Source organism: Ambystoma mexicanum, chromosome 7p (genome assembly GCF_040938575.1).
Source record: "Ambystoma mexicanum isolate Mex_15411 chromosome 7p, UKY_AmexF1_1, whole genome shotgun sequence".
Classification (NCBI taxonomy): domain Eukaryota; kingdom Metazoa; phylum Chordata; class Amphibia; order Caudata; family Ambystomatidae; genus Ambystoma; species Ambystoma mexicanum.
In genome coordinates, this window is record NC_090939.1 from 774,761,280 (window position 1) to 774,775,959 (window position 14,680).

Consider the following 14,680-nt stretch of genomic DNA (forward strand, 5'->3'; position numbering starts at 1 on the left):
TCGTGATTGCTTGGTGATCCGCTTTCAGTCCTGCAGGAGTGGTGTGATGATGTAATCAAGCTGTTACACAGCATCCATTCCAAAACACAATGAAAAGACAGACAGCAGTTTGCTTGAGGTAGACAGGGCTGCACCAGTGTGAGGGCCTCTCTTCCTATTTGCCTAGGTGATAGTATATCAGCCCTGCCTGCATGCAATAGTTTCTTCATAGGTCACACCTACGTTCATAAATGACAGCAACCTGTCCATTACTAAGACCCTAATTTCGAGTTTGGCGGTAAGTGGTAAAAGTGGGACGATAAAGCCATTAGAAAAGAGGCACTAATTCCACCGGCCGAATTAGCCCTTGCAGAATTACTCCATCTGTAAATTACACCAAAAAGTGTCCCCATTAGTCCCAGCAGTAATTCGACAGACAGAATTACCATCAGAAACCCAAAAGGACAATTTGCCGCATTACAAGTGGAAATACCACCAACATACTGCTAAAAAAATTGTTAATTATGCCAAAAATGCAGTGTAGTTACCTACAGCAAAACGTCCAAGAGGGAAGCGTCCAGATGATGGGAATCAAAGCACAGTTTGGACTCTCTCTTTATTTTGTCTATGTTGTGATCTTGTGTCAGGGTCACTTTTCCTTCCCCGCACCTACAATCCTATTCAGCATTGTTAACGTATGCAGATCGTTGGTTTAAAGTTAGGTGTGCACTCACAACTTTTAATCAATGCAAAGGCGCTAGTATTATCCTCCAAAAGTGTATTTAGAGCATGCACCCTTCCCAAACACACTCCAAGGAATATGTAGACACAACAACATGTGAACTACGGCATCCACAACCTGCTGCTGTTCAATGCACTCCAACAGCATGCAAGGTCCCTGCATGGAAGGATAGAGACAGCAATGAGACAGAAGAGACATGTGCTGTGGTGCCGGCCATAACACATGCCCATCCGTCCCCCTGGGCACTGACTGATGCACAATTGGTCACACTGTATTGCTTGGACCGGAACACCGTGGCAGATCTGCTGTGCCTGATGGAGGCAGATCTCCAGAGTGCCATACACATCAGAACTGCCATACCACCCATGCTGAAGTTGGTGTCTGTCCATCACTTCTGTGACACAGGTGCATTCCACAAGACTGTTGGGCCGCTGCATGGCATGTCTCAGCCAACATTCCTAAAAGTGCTTGAGAACGTTTTTGATGCACCCATGAGGCATGCTCATCAACACATCTGCCTGCTTGCCCACCACCCAGGTCCAGGTGCATGCAGCAAAGGCACAATTCTATGCCAATGCCCATTTCCCTAATGTCATTGCAGCACTCCAATGCACATGTGTTGCTTTGGTGCCCCCCCCAACCCCTCAGGCAGTGGAGCCTGCCGGAATCGTAAACAGTACCATTCATTCCATGATCCTCCAGATGAACTGTGATGCAGATCTCACCATCAGTCACTGCTGCACACGACTACCAGGTTTGACACATGATGCCAGGGTCCTGAGGAACAGCACCCTCCCTGCATACTCACACACACCAAGAACATCTCCTGGATAAGTATGACATCTGATGATGATGTAGAACAGAGGCAGACAACGAGACAAGCATGAGATCATTTGTGAGAAAACTACAAGTCCCATAATCCATATACCATTTGGCACAAAATAGCCCACAGCACATAATCCAACTAATGCTGGGCGGAGAGATACCTGAGAACATACTGCATTTTACTACATGTGCTCACTCACAGCCACTACAACACCTCCAACCCTGCATAGTGCAGGGTGTCAGCTCTACACACATATGAGCACAGAAAGGACACCAGCATAATAGTTGGTGAATAGAACATTCGAATGCAAAACATCAATGTAAGACACTCTCCTTCCTACCTTTTGTAAGTGACTCAGGCTTTCCACTGCTACTGTGTTTGTTGACACCAGTGAGGAACCCTGGTACACCGCAGGAGACAGCCTACAATGAGGTACAGAAGAGGACCAGGACATGCAGACAACGCATGTTGGGACTAATAAAGATAAGGTTCAGCTGTCTCCACCAGGCAGGTGGGGCACTAATATGCACTCCTACAAAATTGAGTATGATTGTTGTCACTTGCGCTATTCTACACAACATATGCATACAGCAGAATATTCTGACAATCGACATGAGGAATTGAGAGAGGGCCATATTGTCTAGCAGGACATCATATACAACTATTTCTAAAAGCTCATATTAACACTTACATACAATTGTTTCTCAGTAATGAAATGATCACTGGATCCAGTCTGCAGTACGAAGTGATTTATTAAACATATGTGCACCCTAACCCAAACACCAATGCCCTACCACCTCCCCAGCCCCAGCACCAATTCCCTACCACCTCCCTCATGCCCAAAAAGAATGACATGCCATTGTCACATTGCTACATTCCACATCGGGCGGTGGGGAGCATGACACCAATCTCTGAGATCTGCATAGCACAGTGCTGAGGATGAAGCTCTCAGTGGATGTGGCTGAAATGGAGCTGCCACTGCCCCCCTGATGTGCTGCAGTGTGAGGGTGATAGCACAGTCTCATTACTTGCTGAGATGAACTCTGCTAGCTAACGCACCCTCGACCCAACCACGGTGAGAGCAGTGGTGCCTTCACCAGTGGGCCTGCTCTTTCTATCCAATGAGCTGTCCACCTTCCTTGATGCACCCCGGAGGCCAGCCCTCATGGCCTGTGAATGTCCCAGTTGATCCTCAGCAATGTGCTCCTGTTGCTGTTGGATAGTATTTAGCCTGTCTTAAATCAAATGCACAATGAACCGAGGTACCGGCGAGGAAGAGCTGGGGCACTGCTCCCACCTGAGGGCCCATTTACATACGCAGGTGTGCCATCCCCCTCAGTGCAACTGTCGGACCCCTCCTCAGGATGCCACAGCAGTGCCAGACTACCTAATCTTGCGAGGGTATGTTGGGGAAAGGAGACAGGAGGGGAAGAGGAGAGGAGTCTGGTTGGTTGAATTCCATAATCTCATTGACATCGGGACATGTGGTGTTAGTTGAGCAGGTGCAGGCTGCACTGAGGTGCTGGTTGCAGTGGGCTCAATGGTGGTGATGTCAATGGCCACTTGCTGCCCAGTACTGGTTGTGGCTATTGCAGTGTTGTCCCCATATGTGCCACTAGTGTCTAGGGGAGATATGTTGTTGACTTTGATGGTGTTCTCTGAGGAGCTGAGCCTTGCTCTGCATCCTTTGAGGTGTGGCCTGCAGATATACTCAGACCCTCTTCTCCTGCTTGACTGCCTTGAATGCTTGGTTGGAGAGATGTGAGATGCCGTCAATTCATTTTTATGTTACTGTGCTGTCTATTTAATGCATTTTACCTTATTGTTCGAAGCTACATGTTTCTCATTTGGTAAATTGTTGCTGTTAAACATGGTCTGTTTGAATGAGAGTGGCATCCTGCCCTACATGCACATTTGCCCTGATGCCATGGCACGATAATGGGTTTTCCATTTGCAGTCATGTACAGTTGGACCTGTGCAGTTGTAGATTTGGGACATATGCTGGCGGTTGTCGGCGCCAACATTGTGTATGGCCATGGCCTGTGTCCAGCAGTGATTGCTGGGGCCATAGGATTGATGGCACACATTGTTGATGTGCTATGGTGGCTACACTATGTGTTCTCACATAGAGGTTGAGTTACATTTTGATCAGTAGCTTGAACGTTTACTCACCATAGTCTGCTGGTGTTTTGGAACCGCCCTCAGATGCACCCATTTACTAAAGGCCTTGGATGCTGCTTACTGTTTCCTTCCAAGGGGTGAGCTTTTGGGGATCTAAGGTGCCAGCACCTGTCACTGCTTTCTCGCTGTGGTGTTGTGCCAGCACTGATCATACCCTGGCCTTTAGGTCATTCCACCTTTTCTTGATGTCTTCAATGTCTCTGGGTGCAGTCCCCAATGCCACCACATCGCTGCACTCTAGATGGCAGCCTTCCTCTAGTGTGTGCACCTTTTACTTTGGTCACCATACAGCTCCTGAAAGTGAGCCATGACCTCCTCTGTCAATACCGCCAAGTCTGCCTCTGTAAACCTGGACTTTATGAGGCAATTTTCTTTTATTTAACTCTTTATTTATATACTTTTACAAAAAGAAAACAGAACAGAGTTCAACAACAGCAATAAAATACATATAGTTTTGAAAAAAATGGTTCCATCAATATAAAACAAATAATTTCCTAAATCATATCCAAAATGTTTCTTAATAACATAACATATTTTGCAACAGCGAAACAACAACTATCTTAAAATAAAACAGCCACCATTCAATAAAAATCAAAACACACAGCAAGCACACATACACACAGCACTCGTATGGGTCAACATAGCTTCTGTCGTAGCCCCCTAGCTATAGTACAGCTAAGCGCAACGCAGAAACCTAACACTAGTCATATAAATAATTATGGGGTGCCCACAACTCACGGTAAAGATCCTCCTGTTCCTTATTCAACAGCATAATCTTTTTAAAGCTGGACAGTACTTGCAGCTCAGCCAACAAGTCCTCTACATGTGGTTTCTTTCTAGTTTTCCAAACTTTCAATATCTGATTTGCCACAATCACCAAAGCTCTATTAATCCACTGCTCATGCGTCCTAGGAATCTCACATCTCTCCCCCTGCATGATAGCAAAATGTCTTGAATGGGGTTCCAAAGGAACGTCATATTTAGTACCCCATCCACCCTATACAGTATGAACCCTGAACCGTACCAAAGCATGTGTAACAAGGTGCACTTGTCTTTACCACAACCCCAGCATGTATCATTTTTCGACAGCCCCAATCCCTGAATTCGTACAGGTGTCCAGTAAAGTCGCCCTAAAGCCTTTTGTTGGATGAACCTCAGACTTATCTGTTATTTGGCACTAAACCCTACGCTTAGCAAATAGTCCCAATTCAAGACATTTGGAGGTAGAATTGTCGGAAGTGGCCATCTGAAGACTGGAGAATGGTGTGGCTTGACAATCTTGCTGGATGTTTGGAAACCGTTTGGAAGCCGTTGAGACATGTAGTTGATATGTGGTAGGGTTCATTCCTCTAGTCTCATAGCGTGTCTGCTGGGAAAGAGTGAGAGCTGCTGTGTGATAACCGTTTTTCCGTATCATGCTGATATCAGCAGAGATTGTTGTTGTTGCTCCATGTGGACCGCAATGGCGCGAGGCAGATCACGGCAGAGACTAGCATTGATGGTTTTTAAAAAGAGCAGTGTTCTAGTTTTCACCATGGATCATGAACCAACTACCCACCGAGTACTCTTATACCTCTATGTTGCAATCACTGCATTCTCCTACTTTCTCTTGACTAAGGGGTTTACAGTGACTTTGGGGTTTTTGTACCCTTTGAGCTGTGTGAGAAGAGGCAGGTGCAGAGTCTGTGCAGGCCACAGGAGGTTGTGGCATGGCAGGGGAAGGGCGCTCCCCGAGTTTGTGATTTCGTCCTTGTAATATCGCTCACACAGAATCAGCAAATTGCTGCAAGTGCGAGTTTTTAAATAATAATAATAATAATAATAATTTATTTCTTATATAGTGCTGCACACCCACAGGTCTCAGAGCGCTCAAATAACAGAAGACATTATTATCCCACAGATTGGCACTCAGCACTTAGTGTTCAGTGTGCATTTAGTAAACACTAAATGTGTTTAATGCGAGCATGCCAGTGTTATGTCGGAAATACCAACTTTGCAGCACTACAAAGACAGCACACGCCAAAATCCTCCTGAATAAGAATATAGTCAGTAAGATCAAGAAAGAGAAACCTCAGCTAAAAACGGCTCTGGTGGCAACAGGGAATGGGAGCAGCTCCTTCTGAATAAGAGAAACAAAGGCAAGATGACTGCACATTTAAAAACAAAGGCCCAAAACACGGCTACCTCTCAAACACTTGAGGAAGTAAGTGCAACTAATGGCCAGATTTCTCTGAATCAGTCTGATTCTATGGGTGCAATACCCATGGATACCATTTCAGTTTTGAATTTGTGTTTGAGCTTCGAGCAAGAGGCAGCGAGTGCACTTGCAATTGATCTAGTAGCTAATGAGTATGTAGTAATGCTGAGTACGTTCCAAAAGGTGGGCCCACTGGACTGCGCCAGCTTTTTGCCATGAATTACGTTTCCAGGGCTTCCCCAGCCCAGGGGAGCGCAGGAATGTTAAAACGAAATTCATGCCAAAAAGCTGGTACAGTCCAGTAGGCCAACCCGCAACCGGGTCTGCAGGCGCAGGGCCGGTTGCGGGTGGGCCCAGTGGACTGCGCCAGCTTTTTGGCATGAACTCAGCAGAGTTTCGTTCCTGTTCCCTGAGTCCGGTGATTCATTTTCTTAAGTTTCGTTTTTGTTCCCTGAATCCCTGGACTTCAAATGCTGATGGCAGGCTATGCCGTTTGGCCAGCTCTTCCGGCCACATACTCCACTCATACCCCATCCACCCCCCCACTTCTGATTAATGGGCAGGTGGGGGTGACATTCCCCCTCACCTGCCCATTAATCAGCAGCGAGGAGTGGAGGGGATATAAGTGGCAGTGTTTTGGCTCACATTGTTTGATTTTAAGGTCTACAGAGACTACAGTTATACTGTTCACCTTGCAATCAAACAATGTCAGCAGGGTCGGACTGGGGCATACAATTGTCTCGGAAACCAACGAAAAAGTGGCCCACAGTTGCAAATGGGAATTTGTATTTTGTATTTATCTGGTATTTATATAGCGCCTTAATCCAAAGCGCTTTACATAGAACATTTATAAAAACAGTACAAAATTGAACAAATGAAAACTGACATTAGATGCACAGAATCAGCCCTGAAACATCAAATGTAATTTCAATGCTTTGTAAAATAAAGAGTTAGAGGTGATACAACGTATAGAAAGAGGAAGAAGATTCCAGTGAAAGGGAGCAAGGTGTGAAAGTGTACGAAAACGTGATTGTAAACAGGGAGGAGCTGGAACTGCCAGTCAAAACGGAGTATTAGAATCAAGAGAACACGAAGGCGTGTAGAATGAGACCAGTGAAGAAAGATAATCGGGAGTAAGACCATAAAGAGATTTGAATATCAAACAAAGAAAATTAAAGTTAAGCTGCGCTTGAAAAGGAAGCCAGCCTAGAGTATGGAGAGCAGATGATATTGATTCAAGTGGAGTCAGATGAAAGAGTACGCGAATGGCAGCGTTGAAAACAGATTTTAGAGGGACAAGTCAGATACAGGAATCGAGCAATAGAAAAGACGTGAAAAGATTAAAGAGGATTGAGTAATTTATTTGCATCAAAAGTTAGGAAAGAACACACTTTTTAAATGTTAAATAGATGAAAGCGGTAACCTTGAGTGGAAATGGAGATATGATGTTTAAATGATAAAGCAGAATCAAAATAGAGTCCCAAAGAATTCATCACTTTTGTGCTGCTGTTTGAATAGTACCCAAAGGGGAGGTTTTTGATAAAATGTGATGCAAATTTTACATTTTAAAGAATATTTATTCAGCTAAACTGCCAGTGGTCAAAACTATTAGGAGCATAGTGAAATAACTCATCAAACTGGCCCACATTGTCCAACAGAGTATCCCACTTTGGCCCACACAAGCATTTTGCATTTTTGGTTCGGCCATGGGCCTGTTGCCCTATAAGTCAGTCCGAGCCTGAATGTGGGCCAGTAATGTCTAGTTTACTTACAAAAACACAAATTGCATAACAATGCCTTCCATTGTTTAATAAAGCCTTTATAACAACAACATGTAAAGCCTTTACATGTTGCTATAAGGACTGGCTTTCATTTTCACATCCTGAAAAGTCCCAGAATGCAAGATAATGCCAACCTGAAAAATCTAGTTAACCCCACTGTACTTTCTTTCAGTCATTTAAGACATGTATTAAAAGAAGTGTTGTAATAAACAAAGCTAAATGTGCAGCTTCTTTGTCACAAACTTACAGCTCGTTGTTATTCATAATGTTGAAAACATTTGATAAGCGACTTAAAGCAACTTCATTTTTTTGTATGTCAGGATAGTAGACATTACAGATAGAATAAAAACAAATCAGCGCTTTGTGTTGCTCACTTTAACTATCACACATTTGCAAGGTAACTGGTGCTTTGCAAGCTCTTTGAGTTGGAAATGTATCATTATGCATATGAAAGACTCTGCCACTGATAAAAGAAATGTGTTTGCAACCTGAGTACCATAACGACCTGCGGAGCGAGAGAGAGAGAGAGAGAGAGAGAGAGAGAGAGAGAGAGAGAGAGAGAGAGAGAGAGAGAGAGAGAGAGAGAGAGAGAGAGAGAGTGTGTGTGTGTGTGTGTACTACACCTGTATTCCAGTCTGCAGCGCCCTTTGCTATTCATTACAAATATATATGTGCAATTGTGATAATAATATAACAGAGTCCTGAGCAGTAGCTCTCTAGTTCTGGGACCCCTGCCCAGTTTAGCTAACACCTCAGTTCTTATCCCTAGCCTTCCTTGCTATTCTAGTGCCAAGATCCTCGCACGCACACCTCATTTGTGAACTGCGGCACCAACTACTGTTATAGATCAGGGATTTGCACACAGCCTTGACTGTTAGCACACCTTTTTAGTCCAGTACAGGACTCTTCAGACATTTTACAACACATCCACTTCCTGGCAAGTGGCATCAATGCTGCATGTAGATAGGGTAAAAAAATTATGTATAAAAATCATGTATAAAACAAAATAAGTACATTGAAAGTTGTGAGTCAGATAAGGGCAAGTCTCTTATCTATCCCCTTTCCTAGGTAGGCCGCACACCAGCACCAGCTAGGACAGGAGAATTATGTGAAGCAGGGATAGACTTTCTGTCAGGGAGACTTAGCTAGCTGCAGGCTGCTTTTTGTAAAAAAAGGTACAAATGGAATCTTGAAAAACGTCCATCTTTTTTGTGTGATACTATATGGAGTATTTGCTGGAGGTTGCAGCTCCTTGGGCCCTCCCCATTGTTTTTTGAGAATCCTCACTAGGGCCATCGAGAGGCAGGTCATGTCCCACCCCCTTGCCAGGGAGCCAAACCCAGCATAGTATGGATGTCACACAGTGGCTGTTCCAGGGTGCAGCAGGGTGCATAAGGCACAGCCATACCACAGTAACAGATACATGATGTTGCCAACAGACATAAATAGGCTAAGTGAAAGACACTGGGGGTCATTCCGAGGTTGGAGGTAAGGGAAAAACGATGCCGGTAAAGGATTACTGTCATCGCTTACTGCTCCGGGCCATTCCGACCTGCCAACCCGCTATTAGCGGCACCGTAAATAACGGTGCCTCTATTAGCAGCATGGGCGTGGGCACAAGTCCCTTCAAACCGGCAAAAGCGGCATGCCGCTAAAGGGAGTAAATCACAAGTTAGGCGGACAAGCAAATACCGGCATCATGAAGGTGCAAATAGTGGATACCAGCATGCCGTAAATACCGGCATCGCGGACCGACCGTAAAATGCAATGTGCAGTGTTCCCAACTGCCACAGGTACACACTATCAGCACAGGTGGAGGCATAGGAGTCTGGGCCTGTACAAAAGGAGCACACCCACACACCACACCCCTTTCCACATCAAGATAATTCTAATAGTAGTATCAATACTTGAGCTGGAGGACATGCTAGCATTGCAACACCAGCAACAACAGCAACAGTAGGCACCACAGAGGAGACACAGCAGGAGAAGGAGGGTGAGACAGGCCCAGCATGCCCCACCAGTGCAGCCAGCATAACCACGCAGGCAGCCCCCAATCCCAAACATCAGAGCCAGTCCTTTCAACCCAACCCCAGAGCAGAACCACATCCTGCACGGTCTGTACCGGGACACCATCAACACCATCGTGGACATGATACACAACGACATTGTCAGCCTCATTGAAATACGCACCGCCATCGTATCTCTGCTCCACTTCCTTTCCACAGGCACCTATCAGCACACAGTGGGGCACATGCATGGCATTTTACCACCCTTATTTTCTCGCATTCTGAAGCAAGTCCTTGATGCCCTCCTCAAGCACACAACGGAATACATATCCCTACCACGGACTCCCCACGAGATATTTTATACAAAAGTTGGCCTCAATTCACTGGCAGGCATGCCAAATTGTATAGGTGCCCTTGACTGCACCCATGTGGACTTGGTGGCCCCACATGCCATGGAGGTGGTCTACCGCAACCGCAAGGAATATCACTCCATCAAGGTGCAGATGGTATGCGACACCAGCAAGATCATCACACATTGTTGTGCCTGATATCCCGGAACAACCACAGGAATGCTGCATGTCACCATGGGAAAAATCAGCACTGAATGCCTAACATTGCAGAGCTTACTGCCAACACTCCCCATCAGAAAATCCTACAGAACACTACACATCACTAAATGGACACGGACACAGCTGTATGCATACACAACGCATGAGCAACAAGACGGCAGAGAACACTGTGTATCATCTTGAAGATGCAACCCACACCATTATTCCATGGCACAGGACACATTGAGGGCCTAAAAATGGCGTGCATACAACCAGAGACATGTCCAAGTGACCAACGATAATCTGCCGGCATGTCTGACTAGTACAGCTTTCCATCATCAATAGACTGACATATACCTTTTTTTATGCCCCCCATGCAGGTGACAGTGGCTATCCCTTGATGACGTGGCTCCTCACCCCTGCCTGATAACCCACAGAACAGGGACGAGGAGGACTACTATCGATCCCACACCCGTACCCGTGTGGTCATTGAGCAGACCTTTGGCCTGTTGAGTGCATGGTTTCGCTGCCTTAGCCCGTCGGGTGGGGCACTCCTCTACAGGCATAAGAAGGTGGCCAAAATGATCATGGCATGTGTCATGCTGCACGACATGTGTATCCGACGCAACGTGCCCCTGCCCCCTGACATTGAACTGCAACCACCTAGTGATGATGAAGGGGATGAATAAGAAGTGGCTGCACATCATTGAGGTGCCGATGCACAGTAGGGACGTGCTGTGGGTCAGTCAGTGATTGCACAATATTACTGACACACATGGCTTCAGAGGGTGACATGATAGTTGGACAGAGGGCACTGGATGTGGGGGTACATGCACACTATGCACTGTATATGAATAAATGACACATGCACAATTATGAATGTCCACTCAGGTCTTGCTTTTGACACAACAGGTGTATTGAAATTAACAATGAAAATGATGCAATAACCCTCCACCACCCTCACCCCCATCTCCCTCCCCCAACTCCCCCACACACCCTCACCCCCTCTGCCTCCCCCCACAACTCCCCCACACACCCTCACCTCCCTCCCCCTCCCCCACAATTCCCCCATACACCCTCACCCTCCTCCCCCTCCCCCACAACTCCCCACACATGTCCCAACAAGTGTCTAATGCCTTCATCAGGCTGGCCAGTCTATTTTTCTTTCACTCCCTGGACCTGGTGGCGGCATGTCTGGCCGGCACAGGGTGCGCGACGCCCTGCGGAGTGGGCTGGTCTGGGTTGAGCTTGATGACGATAGTGTGGTCGCCTGCTCAAACTGGAGTGCCGGATGTTCTGTGGTAGGTCGGATACCTCCTCACACAGCCGGCTGGTATTGGCTGCAAATATATTGCCCATAGAGGCAGTGTTGTTAGTAATTGTCTTGCCTAGAGAGGTGATGTTTTCCTGCCACTCCTGCCTTGCCTGGGCATTGTCATCCATGAACTGTCGCACAAGGGCAGTCAGCTCTTCATAATGCTGCGGCCCTGCCGGTGCACCTGTGGAGGTGGACGGTGCTTGGGTCTCATGTTCGGCCTCACTGCTCTCCACTATGGTACTCATGGCCCCTTGATTTAACTACCCCCCAGACTGCTCCAGGGTGGTGCCGTGGTCTGACTACAAAGATGTGATTTTGGGGGATGGCAGTGGACTGGGTGTGCGGGGCAGTTCGGAGGAATCGTCCTCCATGGGCACCCACACCTCTTCCTGTGCCTCTTCCTCAGCCTGGGGTGCTGTGGCTACCACCTCCCCAACCGAACTGGACTCTGCCGAGTGTGGAGCCAGAGCTGTTTCCTGTGGCAGTGCGACAGGTGTTGGCGCTTCCGCCTCAACGGCCCTTGGCAGCACAGGTGCCCTGGCAATTTGAGGTGGTTTCAATGGTGGTGCACGGTGGGCCTTGGGTTGGCCCTTTGAGGTGGTGGGAGGCACCCTTCTTAACAGCCTTAGGCATTGTGGTATGGTAGAGTATGATATTTCACCAACAGCAGTATCATACAGGTCTTGGCTGCTGAGTTTGTGTTTTTAAAGATGGCCACCGTGCTCCTTCCCGTTCCTGTGCAATGACTCTACTTCCAGTGCCGCTTATTTACAGTGACCATTATTAGCGGTCACTGCTAATAGCGGTGACCACTTTAGCGGTGACCACTTTAGCGGTGGCCGTTAATGCCACATTGGTTCATGCCGGTAGTGCGATCTGCGCTGTACATGATGCTGCTAAGGGCCTTTTTAGGGCCTTTTATGGCATGGCGGTAATGCCCTTACGGGCATGGCGCAAAGCTCATGCCCGTGAAGTCATAATAGCCCTCGTAGTGGGCTCGTAAATACACAGACACACAATTTTCACCATGCCGGTAAGGACACTTACTTGCCTCCAACCTCGGAATGACTTTGACTGTCCTGCCACATGCATGAACTGGCTAACCTTGTGTTCTCACCCCTGGCAGGTGATTCTGGATATCCACTGCTTCCATGGCTGATGACCCCTGTGAGAGATCCCCAGACGCAGTAGGGGATGGCATACAATTGCATGCATGTGCAAACCAGGGCAACCATAGAGCAGAAATGTGGGCTACTAAAGGCACTTTTCAGATGCCTACACCATTTTGGGGGTTCACTTCGGCTACTCTGATGAGAGCATGTAAGGGTGGTTGCGCTTGAGGGGGGGTTAGATCCCTGGGCCCACATGCACTACAGGGTGGCCGATTGGGTGTGTGAGCACAACTCTGCAAGTGCAGACACCCCCTTATTGCCCTCCAGGACCCTCTGTTTAAGTAGCACTAGGGCAGAGGTGGTGCGGCCCAGGACCTGTGCACAGCTGCGGATTCTTGCTTTCACGCACTCCCGCATCAGATGGGATTTGGCTAGTTGTTGCTGGACCATGTCTGCCCTCTCTGTATGCCTCGCCTCATCCCACAATTTCAGGCATCCATATCCCTGATGTTGGGCATAGGTGGTGGATGGGGGCTGTGCATGGTGGAGGGGCTGAAGGTAGGTGTTGGATAGGGGGTCTGCTCCGGTGACGCATCTTTGTTGTTGCCTCCATCTGCCACTTCACCCTCATCAGAAGAACTTCTGGGATAGTCCGGTGCCTGGTGTAGTATTTGCGCAAACACAGGTAGCGTCGACAGCAGTCTTTGGGGAAGGCGCAGCAGGCTGTTGCAGGGCAGCTGGTTGTGCGGCAGGTGCAGCTGGCTGTGGCAGGGCTGCTGGCTGTGCGGCAGGTGCAGCTGGCTGTGACAGGGCAGCTGGCTGTGCGGCAAGTGCTGCTGGCTGTAGCAAGGCAGCTGTCTGTGTGGCTCGTGTAGCTGGCATTGGCAGGGATGTGGGGGTGGTGGTGGTGCAGCCATCCTGCCTGCGCTTGCTCAACCTGTGGAGGAACCAGCAAAGTCTATGTCAAAGGATGTGCCTGTTAGGGTAAGATGAGCATGCGGTTAGTCTGCTGTTTGTCGCATTGACAGACTTGCATTACACAGATAAAGCATTGTGTGTGCCCTGGACTGGTCACGCTGTCTGGTAGTCCAATTTGCTCTGCTGCGTGTATGCAATGTGAGTGTACATTGGTTGTTGTTCTGGCACAGTGGCTTGTAGTTGTGTGGGTGTTGGGGATGTGCTAATTGTCACGTTCTCCCTTTGTGTTCACGGCCAATACTCATGTAAACATGTGTGTGATTGGACCATTTTGCTGTGGTCGTCAAGTGTTTTACCCATTTCCTTGGACATGTCTCCCTAATCTGGATAGGGAATTGTCATTTGGACTCATCGTTGACATTTAGATGTGGCGTGTTGTACTCACCACTGTCTCCTTGTGTCCCTGCTCTGGCCTCTGCCGCTCAGACTCTCTTCATCCCCTCGATATGCATTATGGAGCTGCAGGTTCTTCCCATGGCATGCGTTTCAGGGGTGAGGCCGTCCCTCCTCCAGAGGCCTGGAATTCTCTGCGATGTGAAGCCAAGATGTTGTTCACTCGCAAGTGCAGATTGTCCCACCTCTTGTAGCAGTCTCGGAGTTTGCGGGGGACCGGACTCACTGCTGTCACCTTCTGTGTAACCTCCTGCCATATGGCAGACTTGCATATGGCTTGTGCGCCTACTATGGCTCCCAAAGAGAGCATTGCATGTGCCTCTACGTTTTCGGTCAGCACAGTGAGTACCGACTCCATAAAGCGAAGCTTGCTGAGACTGACCTATGGCAGTGGTGATTTCCTGTTCCAGACATGTTGCAAGTGTTTTTGAGAGTGGATTGCAACAGGAAGAGCCTGATCTGAATTTGAATTTCCAAAATGGCCACCAGCGAGTGTCCAGTTCCTGCGATGATGCTGTTTCTGGTGCTGGTTCCGGTGATACCGTCAACAGTGTTTCAGGCATTGGTAGCAATGGTGCTGGTGTTTCTGGCAACAGTGGCACCATTATTGCTGTTACCG